General features: G+C 35.8%; 1 long non-coding RNA gene across 1 annotated transcript; it reads right to left on the reverse strand.

Annotated features, from left to right (window-relative positions):
* Window positions 1–2,025: 2,025 nt before the first annotated feature.
* On the reverse strand, window positions 2,026–10,518 carry LOC139128885 (uncharacterized). The gene is made up of 3 exons (XR_011551442.1): window positions 9,955–10,518; window positions 7,251–7,465; window positions 2,026–3,225 (listed from the first exon to the last, which is right to left on the reverse strand). It is a non-coding gene; the product is annotated as an uncharacterized lncRNA (long non-coding RNA).
* Between the last annotated feature and the right edge of the window lie 281 nt (window positions 10,519–10,799).

The raw sequence follows: 10,799 nt of genomic DNA on the forward strand, positions 1-10,799 counted from the left end.
GTGCACTAGAGAAGCCTTGACTAACTTTTTTTCTTCAAAATTTACAATTGTCTATACAAGAGGAAATGTCTTTAAGAAACCATCTTACAAAAATGGAGAATGCATACATATACATGTTTTCAACACAATAAGTAAGCAACATTTTGGGCTTTTTCAGATGATTTTGTACGTTTTAAACAAGTATGAACATAAAACGTAATCCACAATATTTAAGTAAAACCTGTTTTGTCATTACTTTGTTCACGTGCTTTGTTCTTAATTTTTAAAACGATCTACCGTGTTTATGGGGATTTTTTATTGCTTATGTTTTTGATAGGAGGTTGGAACACCGTTGGTATTTTCCTCTGACAAACTTTACATACAAAGTAGCAATGTTTATTTGCCGATTTTACAGTAAATTATTGTATTTTACCCGATAAGTGTTTTGTGTAGTTTTAGAATAAAATAATTTTACTGAATATCAGTGGTCTGTATTGTTATTTCAAGGCTTGAACACCCCTGAACGCCTAAATTTAAAGGTGTTCAACAAGCGCGCATCATTTGTTCTAGCCTTTAACACATTTATCGTTGAACGGCGTCCATGCGTTCAAAAAGTGTTACAGCCCTTTGAACGCGTAAATGCGTTCAATTTTGAACACATTTCATGTGCAACGAGTGTTCTGATATGGAAAACCATGGTGTTCAATATAATGTCTGATGAACACGTAGCGTTCAAAATCTGCACACGTGTGTTCAAAATTGAACATTTGTTGAACACGTACTGTTAAACGTGTAGACGCGTTCAAAAAGTGTTACAAAAGGCGTTTAATTGGTGTACTATCTTTGAACACTTAACTTTACAGTGCACTCACCCACCAACCCACGCTATTCCAATATGAACTCTCCTCTCTCTCTCTCTCTCTCTCTCTCTCTCTCTCTCTCTCTCTCTCTCTCTCTCTCTCTCTCTCTCTCTCTCTCTCTCGTGAAATTGTTTGTTGCGACCACCGAATGAATATTTTCCATACATCAAAAGGTTATTATAATTATAAATCTAACTTAATTGCTTAAGTTAGATCTCAGACCCCATCCCCACTCTTACTTAACTGACTTAAAATTGAAAAACATTTCGGACACGTGTCCTGAGCTAATTCTTTCATAAATGTACCAATGAACCATTGAAATAAAAAAATACTAAACAAGTCATCGTTGTTGACACAGTCCTCTCTTGTCAAAGGGTACTTTTATTACAAGTGCTCAGAGAGGATAGAGTCTTCTTCAGTAATTAGGTCTGTGATAACACTACTTTGAACACAACGAAAAAGAGTTGCCCTTTTACGAAAACCAAGAGAAAATCAGATTTCCTTGGAAATATTCAAAATTAAGAATTGGGAAAACAAAATTCAAGAAATGTATGAGAAAAAACGGATTGGTAAGAAAGTAATTTGAAGTGATATATTTTCAGGAAAAAAAAGTGTAACAAATGGAAAGCATGAATTGAGTACAAATTATTTTCATGAAAAACTCTGATTTTAAGTGATGGTCATTTTGGTTTAAAAAACCCTGGGTTTGTCAATATTGCTATTTAAAATATTGATTTTGGAAACACTTTTCTTTATATCATGATAATGCGAATGACATCTACCAGTTGGTAAAGTTTGAGCTGTACTGAATATCTCGCCAAATGGCGAGATTCTAGCACTGTGCTAGAATCTCGCAACTTTGGCGAGATATTCAGTACATATCTCGCCACTTTGGCGAGATTATGTTGTCAGGGATTTCAAGCAGTGCCAGAATCTCGCCAAATTGGCGCGATATTCAGAGCAGCTTTAACCTGCCAACTGGCAGGGATTTAAAGCTGTGCCAGACTCTTGCCAAATTGCAGCCTCCTGTTAGTCCGCCAATCCACAAGGGGTCAGGTATTGCTTGAAATACCAGCAAAGTGGTAGAAATTTCAAGCAGTACTCGACTTTCTGCAGCACAAGGGACAAGGAAGTTATGGAGTCAGGTCCTTGGGAAAATTAAAACATCATGCAAAATATCTTTTGTGCACTTTTTATTGATAACATTGAAAACTTCATTTAGTCCATACGGCTAAATGCTTGGTCGTAATGATCCAAAATACTATGATGTTCAAAAGAAACTCTTCAAAATTGTTTGATGTCAATGGAAACAAATCACAAAATAAGAAGTCATTTCAAATACAATCAACCATTACAAAATTGGAATAACTAAGAAATATTACTAAACAAAAAAATTTAAAAAATACTTTGAATATAAATATCCTTGCTGTAAATATGGATAATGAGCATCTCTTTACTCAGAAAATTACAAGTTGTTAAATGTTCACAAACTTAAACAGTGACCAAGCAACAGATGTATTCAACATGATCACACAATCTTATTTTGCAATGATCAAAGAGAACAGACTGAGGGAGGGAGGAATGAAGGGGTATGGCTCTGTTGGCAATGTTACAACGAGGAATTTTAAATCAAGGGACACTCTGACCCCCTACCATTTACTCTTGGTGACATTTTGCACATTTGGGGACAACATGCGTCAGTTGTTAATCACATTTTGTATTACATGTATATTGTTACAAAGTAGTTTCATAAAACAAAATTGAAGATACCAGAACTGTATCACTACATGTATGCTTGCATTTCAGGCAAATAATGTAGCAGCTAGTATACCATATCTGTTGGCAATCAGAGAGCTAAGTCAGACTACAAACAAGTTCTAATGTCAAGTGCAGCATTTAAATTACTTCTAATCACAGCTCCGTATGAAAATATGTATGAAAATATAAGCCTTACAATAATCATGCAAAATGAAGGTTATCGTCAGTATCAGATAATATTACTTGCAGACTACACCCAACACAGTCAACTTGTGAGTTTGCCCAAGGTGACCTGCAGTATGTGAGAATGCAGGACAGTGGGTTCAAAGTTGGGACACTGTCGCAAGGGCACTTCATGGCTGCAATACTGTTTTGGCTAAAAATAGTTAGATATTTCACTTTTCATTTATAGGGAAACAATTGACATGTGCCTTACAGTTGCACCTGTATCGTACAAAATGTTATCGTTAGAAACAAATATGCTGAGTCTTCAAGTCTTCATGACTTTGTCAATTTGAAGGATTTCTTCACATGCCTCGCAAGTTGCAGTCACAATGTTGTCAATCTACAGGATACGTTGAATTCATATGTAAAGTTAAGATGGCCGCAGTCCCTTGACAGTTGTTACCTGTAGATAAATATAGAAGTGAAAAAGAATCAGATATGAATTAAAGTGGCTTTTATGCAACTTTACTGTTTGGTATACTGTATACATGCACTCGTAGAGTCATACTCTGAATGAAAAACAAAAGGGGAGTGGGAAAACCAAGTAAGATTTCTCTGAATGTCGAAACTCTACAGTTGGCGTGGATGTACATTTGAGATTAGATAGCTTTAATGGGCCCTAGCTTGTAATATAAATAGTGTCAAGTGCATTTGAACACATTCCAGCTAAAACCAAGCTGAGGTTGATAATTATTAGCGACTGTTGCAATTATTTATGCAACACTGTGCATCCTGGTAAATCAAATTTCTTTAAACAAGTCATCGTTGATGACGCAGTCCCCACTTGTAAATAGGTACTTTGATTACAAGTCCTCAGAGAGGATAGAGTCCTCTTCATTAAATCAGGTCTGTGATAAAATACTTTGATACAGATGGTGCTCGAGGCAATGGCCAAGAATGAGTTCCTTGGTGATAAAAACATAAAACCAATGTAGGCCACCATCCTAGAGCTCATAAAATGAGTCAACTAGGAATTAATAAACAGGATGTTGCAAAACATTTTTCATACAATCCTAACACATAACAGATTATCACTGGTACCTATTTCATAAAGTTTGATGCAGTATTTACAACACTATGAGATCAACATCTGTATCAAGTTTCATCAAATTTGACGTATTAATTTGTGGCTATATCACTCTAATTAGAAAAGTTCATTAAATATGCAATTAATTAACATCTGTACAAAATTTCATGAAATTTGATGCAGTATTTTTTGACATATCAGCCTACTTACGAAACTTCAATAATTGACATGTTACTGCTACATGACGTGAAACAATTGACGAGCATATGTATGAAATAGGTCAATGTCCTTATACCAACTTTGAATGATACTGGTGGAACTATGTCCGAGTTGTGGCTCTGTACATTAGAAAATTGTTAGAAAATCACCGCCATGCAGCGATATTTGATCTTACTGTTTACAAAATCAACACGTATATGTATGACATAAGTCAATGTCCATGTACCAACTTTGAATAAGATCAGTTGAGACTTGCCAGAGTTATGGCTCTCGACATGAAACAACCATAACAAAATTGCTACCATGTGGCCATATTGGCCACATGGTAGCAATCGACATACATATGTACCGGTATAAATAAGTCAATGTCCTTGTACCAACTTTGAATAAATTCGTTTCATATATGTTTGAGTTGTGGTTCAAGACATGAAAAAATCGGCCACAGGGCGGCAATATTGGATTGCATTAGAAAATAAATCAATGTGCATATGTATGATATAGGTCAATTTCCTTGTTCTAAGTTTGAATAAAATCGGTGAATAAAATCAGTTGAGACATGCCCAAGTTTTGGCTAAGGACATGAACAAACTGTAACAAAATGGCTGCCATGCAGCCATTTTGGATCATATCATAAAACAAATTGATGTACATATGTATGACATAGGTTAATGTCCTTGTACCAACTTTGAATAAAATCAGTTGAAATATGAGTTGTATTATGGCTCTGTACATGAAAAAAATCGTAATAAAATGGCCGCACGTCAGCATATTGGATCGTATCACATAATAAATTGTCATGCATATGTATGACATAAGTCATCTCCTTCACTGCATAAAAAACCCAATAATACTTACTGTATTTGCATGGATTATTGCCTGTATTTTTGCTGAAGAGTGCATACACAGATGAATACAGTCAATAATCCATTGCCTGTATTCAGCAAGCCTGTATTTGTGTGGATTCATGTGAAGTCACGTGTATTATGCTATAATACAGGCAAGTCATTAATGTGAATTTATCTGAATTATTGGGTTTTCATGCAGTGCTTGTTCCAACTTTGAATAAATTCGCTTGATACTTGTCTGAGTATTATGTCTCTGTACATGAAAACATCGTAACAAAATGGCCGCAAGGCAGCCATATTGGATCATATCACCAAACAAAATGACATGCATATTTATGACATTAGTCAATGTCCTTGTACCAACTCTGAATAAAATCGGCTGAAACATGTCTGAGTTATGGCTCTGCACATGAAAAAATCGTAATAAATGGCTGCCTAGCGGCCATATTGGATCGTATCACAAAACAAATCCACGTACATATGTATGACATAGGTCAATGTCCTTGTACCAACTTTGAATAAATTCGCTTAATACTTGTCTGAGGATTATGGCTCTGTACATGAAAACATCATAATAAAATGGCCGCCTGGCGGCCATATTGGATCGTATCACCAAACATATTGACGTGCATATCTATGACATTGGTCAATGTCCTTGTACCAATTTGAATAAATCGGTTGAGACATGCAGAGTTATGGCTCTGTACATGAAAAAAATGCAATAAAATGGCCACCAGGCGGCCATATTGGATCGTATCACAACACAAATGAATGTGCATATCTATGACATTGGTCAATGTCCTTATACCAACTTTAAATAAAATTGGTTGAAACATGTCTGAGTTATGGCTCTGTACATGAAAGAATTGTAGCAAAATGGCCGCCTGGCGGCAATATTGGATTGTATCACAAAACAAATTAACATGCATCTGTAGACAAATGAAGTAATCCTTGTACCAAGTTTGAATGAAAACGCTCCTTGCATCTCTTAGATATCTGCGTGAACGGACGGACGCACGGACGGACGCACGGACATGACTAAACCTATAAGTCCCACCGGACGGTGTCCATGGGCACTAACAATCTACCAATGTCCTCTTGTTATATTGCACTGTATAGAATCAATGCAGAAAATATCTGGTAATTCATCAAGCAGCAACTTATTACTGGGCTTGTTGGTCTTTGGTCATTTACTAAACAAGTCATCAACAGCATAAAAAATTGAGACTCACAGTTATTGAGATTTTCACCAAATTGACACTTTGCTGTTCTTTAGTATATTTGGTAAAATATTAGGCCAAGAAAAATAAAGTTTTTTTCTCATCCTAGACATATTGCAAAAATGATGCAGTGACATTTTTTTCTCTCTCAATTTTTTCTTTTTTCTTCAACCAACAAGAACGTGCAAAAAAACCATGAAAATAGCATAGCAATGCATGCCACGCAGAGATAAATGCACAGCAGTGTTGCTTTATCATTTTGGCATACACTGTAACATTTATTCGGTTTGACTCTTAGTGCAGCAATGCACAGTTTTGACAGCGTAATATAACAATGACATATGTGTACAGTTATGAATGGAATGCTAATGTCAGTTATTTTGTTTACAGTCCTGTTTTATACAGCACTGTGTTATTCACCATGATCAAATATGTTTGCGTTTTTTTTTCATTTTATTTTCTCATGAGCAGAGAAAAGGTTGACACAGCGGGTCTGATTTTACACGCGCAAGGATTAGAAAAAAACTTTTTATTTTCTTGGCTTTACTTGATTTAAACAAGTCATTGCTGATGACACAGTCCCCGGTAGATTATAGTGTTTGAATTACGGTGATTGAATTACATGCTTGGTAGCTTCATTACTGGAGAGAGGGGTGAATTTTGTAAATGTTGGGAAATATACAATCCAATATGCCTCTGTAGAGTCAGTGTCTGTACAGAACATATGATATGATGCTTTGTGATGATGAGATACAATGTTGCATAAAGAGAAAGTCTAAAATGTTGCAATATCACTGTAAATGTCACCTGCAAGCAGGTGCATATGTTCTATTTTTGTTCTGCATTGAACCAAGTTCAGGCTATGTAGTGTGAGCAAAGAATATCCGTGCTATTGGGGCGGCAATTCTCAATGCATATTAGTTTATGCAGACATGATTTTTTTGTATTTTCAAAACAATTTTGCATAAAATACGCAGGATTTTGCATTAACGGAAACACTGATACATACATACAGACAGGCAGGCAATTTTTTCCAACCTACATGTATAAGAATAGCTTCCATTTGCACATATATATGTGGCCATATGGGAGCTAAAAACAATTAACTCTCACATACCTATGATTTCACTTTCAAACTCCCTTGTCAAATCTTCATAGTCATATTGTATGTTCAAGGTATGCTGCTCCAGTTACAATGGCACTTGTAGATCTCTTCTCTATGTGGCTTGAAATCAGAGATAACCTCCAAGGAATTACTCATTCAGTCTGTCACAGGATACACTGTAGAGTATGTCCTGTCTCAAGGAGTCCGGCAGAAAATATTTATGGTTCCTGTATTGAAGAGAAAAGTTAAATTCATAAGCCCTATTTATAATTGCACTCTTTTTTCTTATTACGGGTGGTTTCGTCTGATATGTACACAGTAATTATAAACTAACCTTGACTGATAATATTAGTGTTATGTCAAGTGCAATGTCAAACTATAAGAGAAAATAAAGAGGTTATTAGCGTAGAGAAAGGTAAACAAAATGATTCTAAATTAATAAACAACAGTATTACATGTGTGCCAATATTTGTGAAGGAAAGGGTTAACATCAAGAGATATTGTAGCAATTTGATATGTTGTTCAGGTTTTTCCCTTCTTTTAGTAAAATATTGTTTCTGAGTTTACCTTGAAGATCATGACATGCGTACATGAAATGATCATGACATGGGTACATGTAATGTTCAAAGCATTATTGACAACTGAATCACTTAATAAGAGAAAATAAAGAGGTGATTAGCGTAGAGTAAGGTAAACAAAATGATTCTAAATTAATAAACAACATATTACATGTATGCCAATATTTGTGAAAGAAAGGGTTAACATTCAAGAGATATTGTAGCAATTTGATATGTTGTTCAGTTTTTTTTCCCTTCTTTTAGTAAAATATTGTTTCTGAGTTTACCTTGAAGATCATGACATGCGTACATGTAATGATCATGACATGGGTACATGTAATGTTCAAAACCCCTTAGCATTATTGACAACTGAATTACTTAGTTCTTAAAGGCACGTGAACTGCAACTTTTGGCATTATTTTCATGATATTTAGATTAAAATGAGTTCATAGAAGTGTTCTTACTCAGAGATGTTTATTCAAGTATAATTATCCACTGAGTGGGACTGCATGGGGAGGTTTCAGTACAACGAATAATAAATGGGTGCCGCACCTAAATATGGCCACCTACAACTACATGATAAACAGCATAAATGGTGCATGTACACATTTGAATCTTTACAAATACAACATGGTGAAACCCACTGAAAGGACGGGAAAAGTATTCACTCAATTAACGAAAAAGTCTCCATTTTTCACATAACATGGCAAGATTTTGAAAATGGCGGGAAATTTAAAATGAACAAAATCTGTTCAATTTCTTGCCTATTCTGCTACAAGCAAACGTTATTGAGGCACAGTTAATGACTATATTTGCAGATTGCAATGAATATCTGAGGAAATTGGAGATACCGTGAGCTTGGACAAGTTTTGCCGAGTTGCAGCTCATGGGCCTTTAATCTATTTTTGAGAAATAACATTGGACATTCTTAACAACATGCTGTGTTGGATGGGAAAATAATATTTCAAACACACTGTATGAAGTAGGTGTTCACTAGCGACAGAATAACTGGACATATGATTTTACAGCAAATATTTCTTTGTGCTTAAACACACTTTGACACTTATTTTTTCTTACTTGTTACTGCAGAAGGGAAAATAGATGAAAGCAAAGAGTGTCAAAGATAAGATACCATCGCTTTCAGTGTAGAGTGACTAGTGTGATATGGGTGCAACTTGAGGAATGCATGTACATGTATTATGACCATGAAGGGAGATAATCAATCTTATTACATGAAAAAAGGAAATTGAATGAAATGCAGAAATAAACCCTATGCAAAATTTGTTTTTCCAAGCTGTTCTGAAAAGAAATAGCTGACTAATGCCGAAAGCGCTGGCATAAAGGCAAAGCCATGCTGTATGTGTGACTTTTGCTTGTTTGTTTGTTTGCTTGTTTGTGTGCAGGTTAGTACCTATTTGTATTATTATGACATACATGTATGTTGGTACAAGCAACAAAAGATCAATAACGAGCTGTCTTTATGTTTATGTTTATGTTTATGTTTATGAGCTTTATCTTTATGTTTATGTTTTTACTCTACCTCCAAATTTGTTAATGGACAGGTGCTTTCTTTCATTGTTTTTTTTTGTTTACAAGTATAGTCAAGAAATGATACTTGATAAATCTTATATAAAATCCCACATCTGCAATAGAGCAAACCCTTCCTCTGATCTAAATGAGTGCATCACTCTCTCTCTTAATACACACTACCTTAATACTAACACCGTATGATAAGAGAGTGTGTACTGAGAAAGAGTGGTGGACATAGCAGTGCTTACTTCTTATCTCAGCACAAAGGGGGACTGTTTCATTGCATTTGAGGGATTGTAACAGAAATTGTATTGTCATTTCGTCAAAACATATCTGTATGCTAAAAAATAACAAAAACACAGCTCTTTATTGATGAACGGAGAGGGTAGTAAGAGAGTGACAAACATGAACAGAAATACCATTCTGTATTTTATATCTTAACAAATTCGTATGATAATTAAACAACAAGCAAACAAGCAAACAATATGCTATTCACATATTCAGCTGTTATCACAGTGCCAGTGGCCGTGCGCGTGGCTGGCATGGCACCGTGCTAAATAAAAGACACGATGTGAACTTGTTGACTACGAATTACTATGATTATCTGAATAAAAGTTATCTATACTTACGACTGAACAACCAAGCCAAGTCCGCTTCAGTTCATGTTGGTTTACTGAGTCAGCGGATACCTTCAGTTCGTGCATGATCAAAGTTTGCACGCTGTACACGTATGTATTGTACTATCGTCCATTTCGTCGTTGAACCAGGACCGCGAAATGTCCACGTTGATCTTGTTTTGTCGACATCTATGATCAGTCAGGGCAATTCAAAGTGTTTTACAGGAATACCTAGCACTTGCCTGGTGATAACGGTGCGTAAATTAGTTCGATCATTCCCTGTTTTTCGCGATACCGACGGGTCCGATTCAGAGTCGCCATGTTACACGCTGAAGGTGAAGATGCAACGTTTGTTTTCACCCTGGAAGACATGGAAGATTCCATTGTATGTTACGATAGTTTTTCCAAAACGTGTCTCTTATGTGTGTCACATATTCTGATTCCCAATTCTTTCACTGACCGCAAGACTCTCCTTTGCAACTTAATTACAAATGTTTGTCATAAAATTGATTGCGTTCACATGTATAGCGATATTGCTGCAGGTTTTCAACACAAAACTCCCACAGAATGATCTCTCGAATGTTGTTCGTACCTACGCTTGAAGTAGATCATAATCAGATAAGCCGGGTCAATGTGAATACAGAAAGGTCAAGGTTTGCTGAGAGCTGTGAGAGGCGTCCCTGACTCTCCGGGCCCTGACAGCCATCAAAAAACGAAAAATACCGGTGAAATTGTGCGTCAGTCAACAGCAATGGTATTGATACCTCTGTTGTATAGCAATAAACTTAAAATGCTGTTAAAGCGCACGAGTTTTGTTGCACCGAACCAGTTCAGTTTTTCGTGATTTTGAAACTCCC

The sequence above is a fragment of the Ptychodera flava genome, unplaced genomic scaffold (assembly GCF_041260155.1).
Source record: "Ptychodera flava strain L36383 unplaced genomic scaffold, AS_Pfla_20210202 Scaffold_76__1_contigs__length_567409_pilon, whole genome shotgun sequence".
NCBI classification, from domain to species: domain Eukaryota; kingdom Metazoa; phylum Hemichordata; class Enteropneusta; family Ptychoderidae; genus Ptychodera; species Ptychodera flava.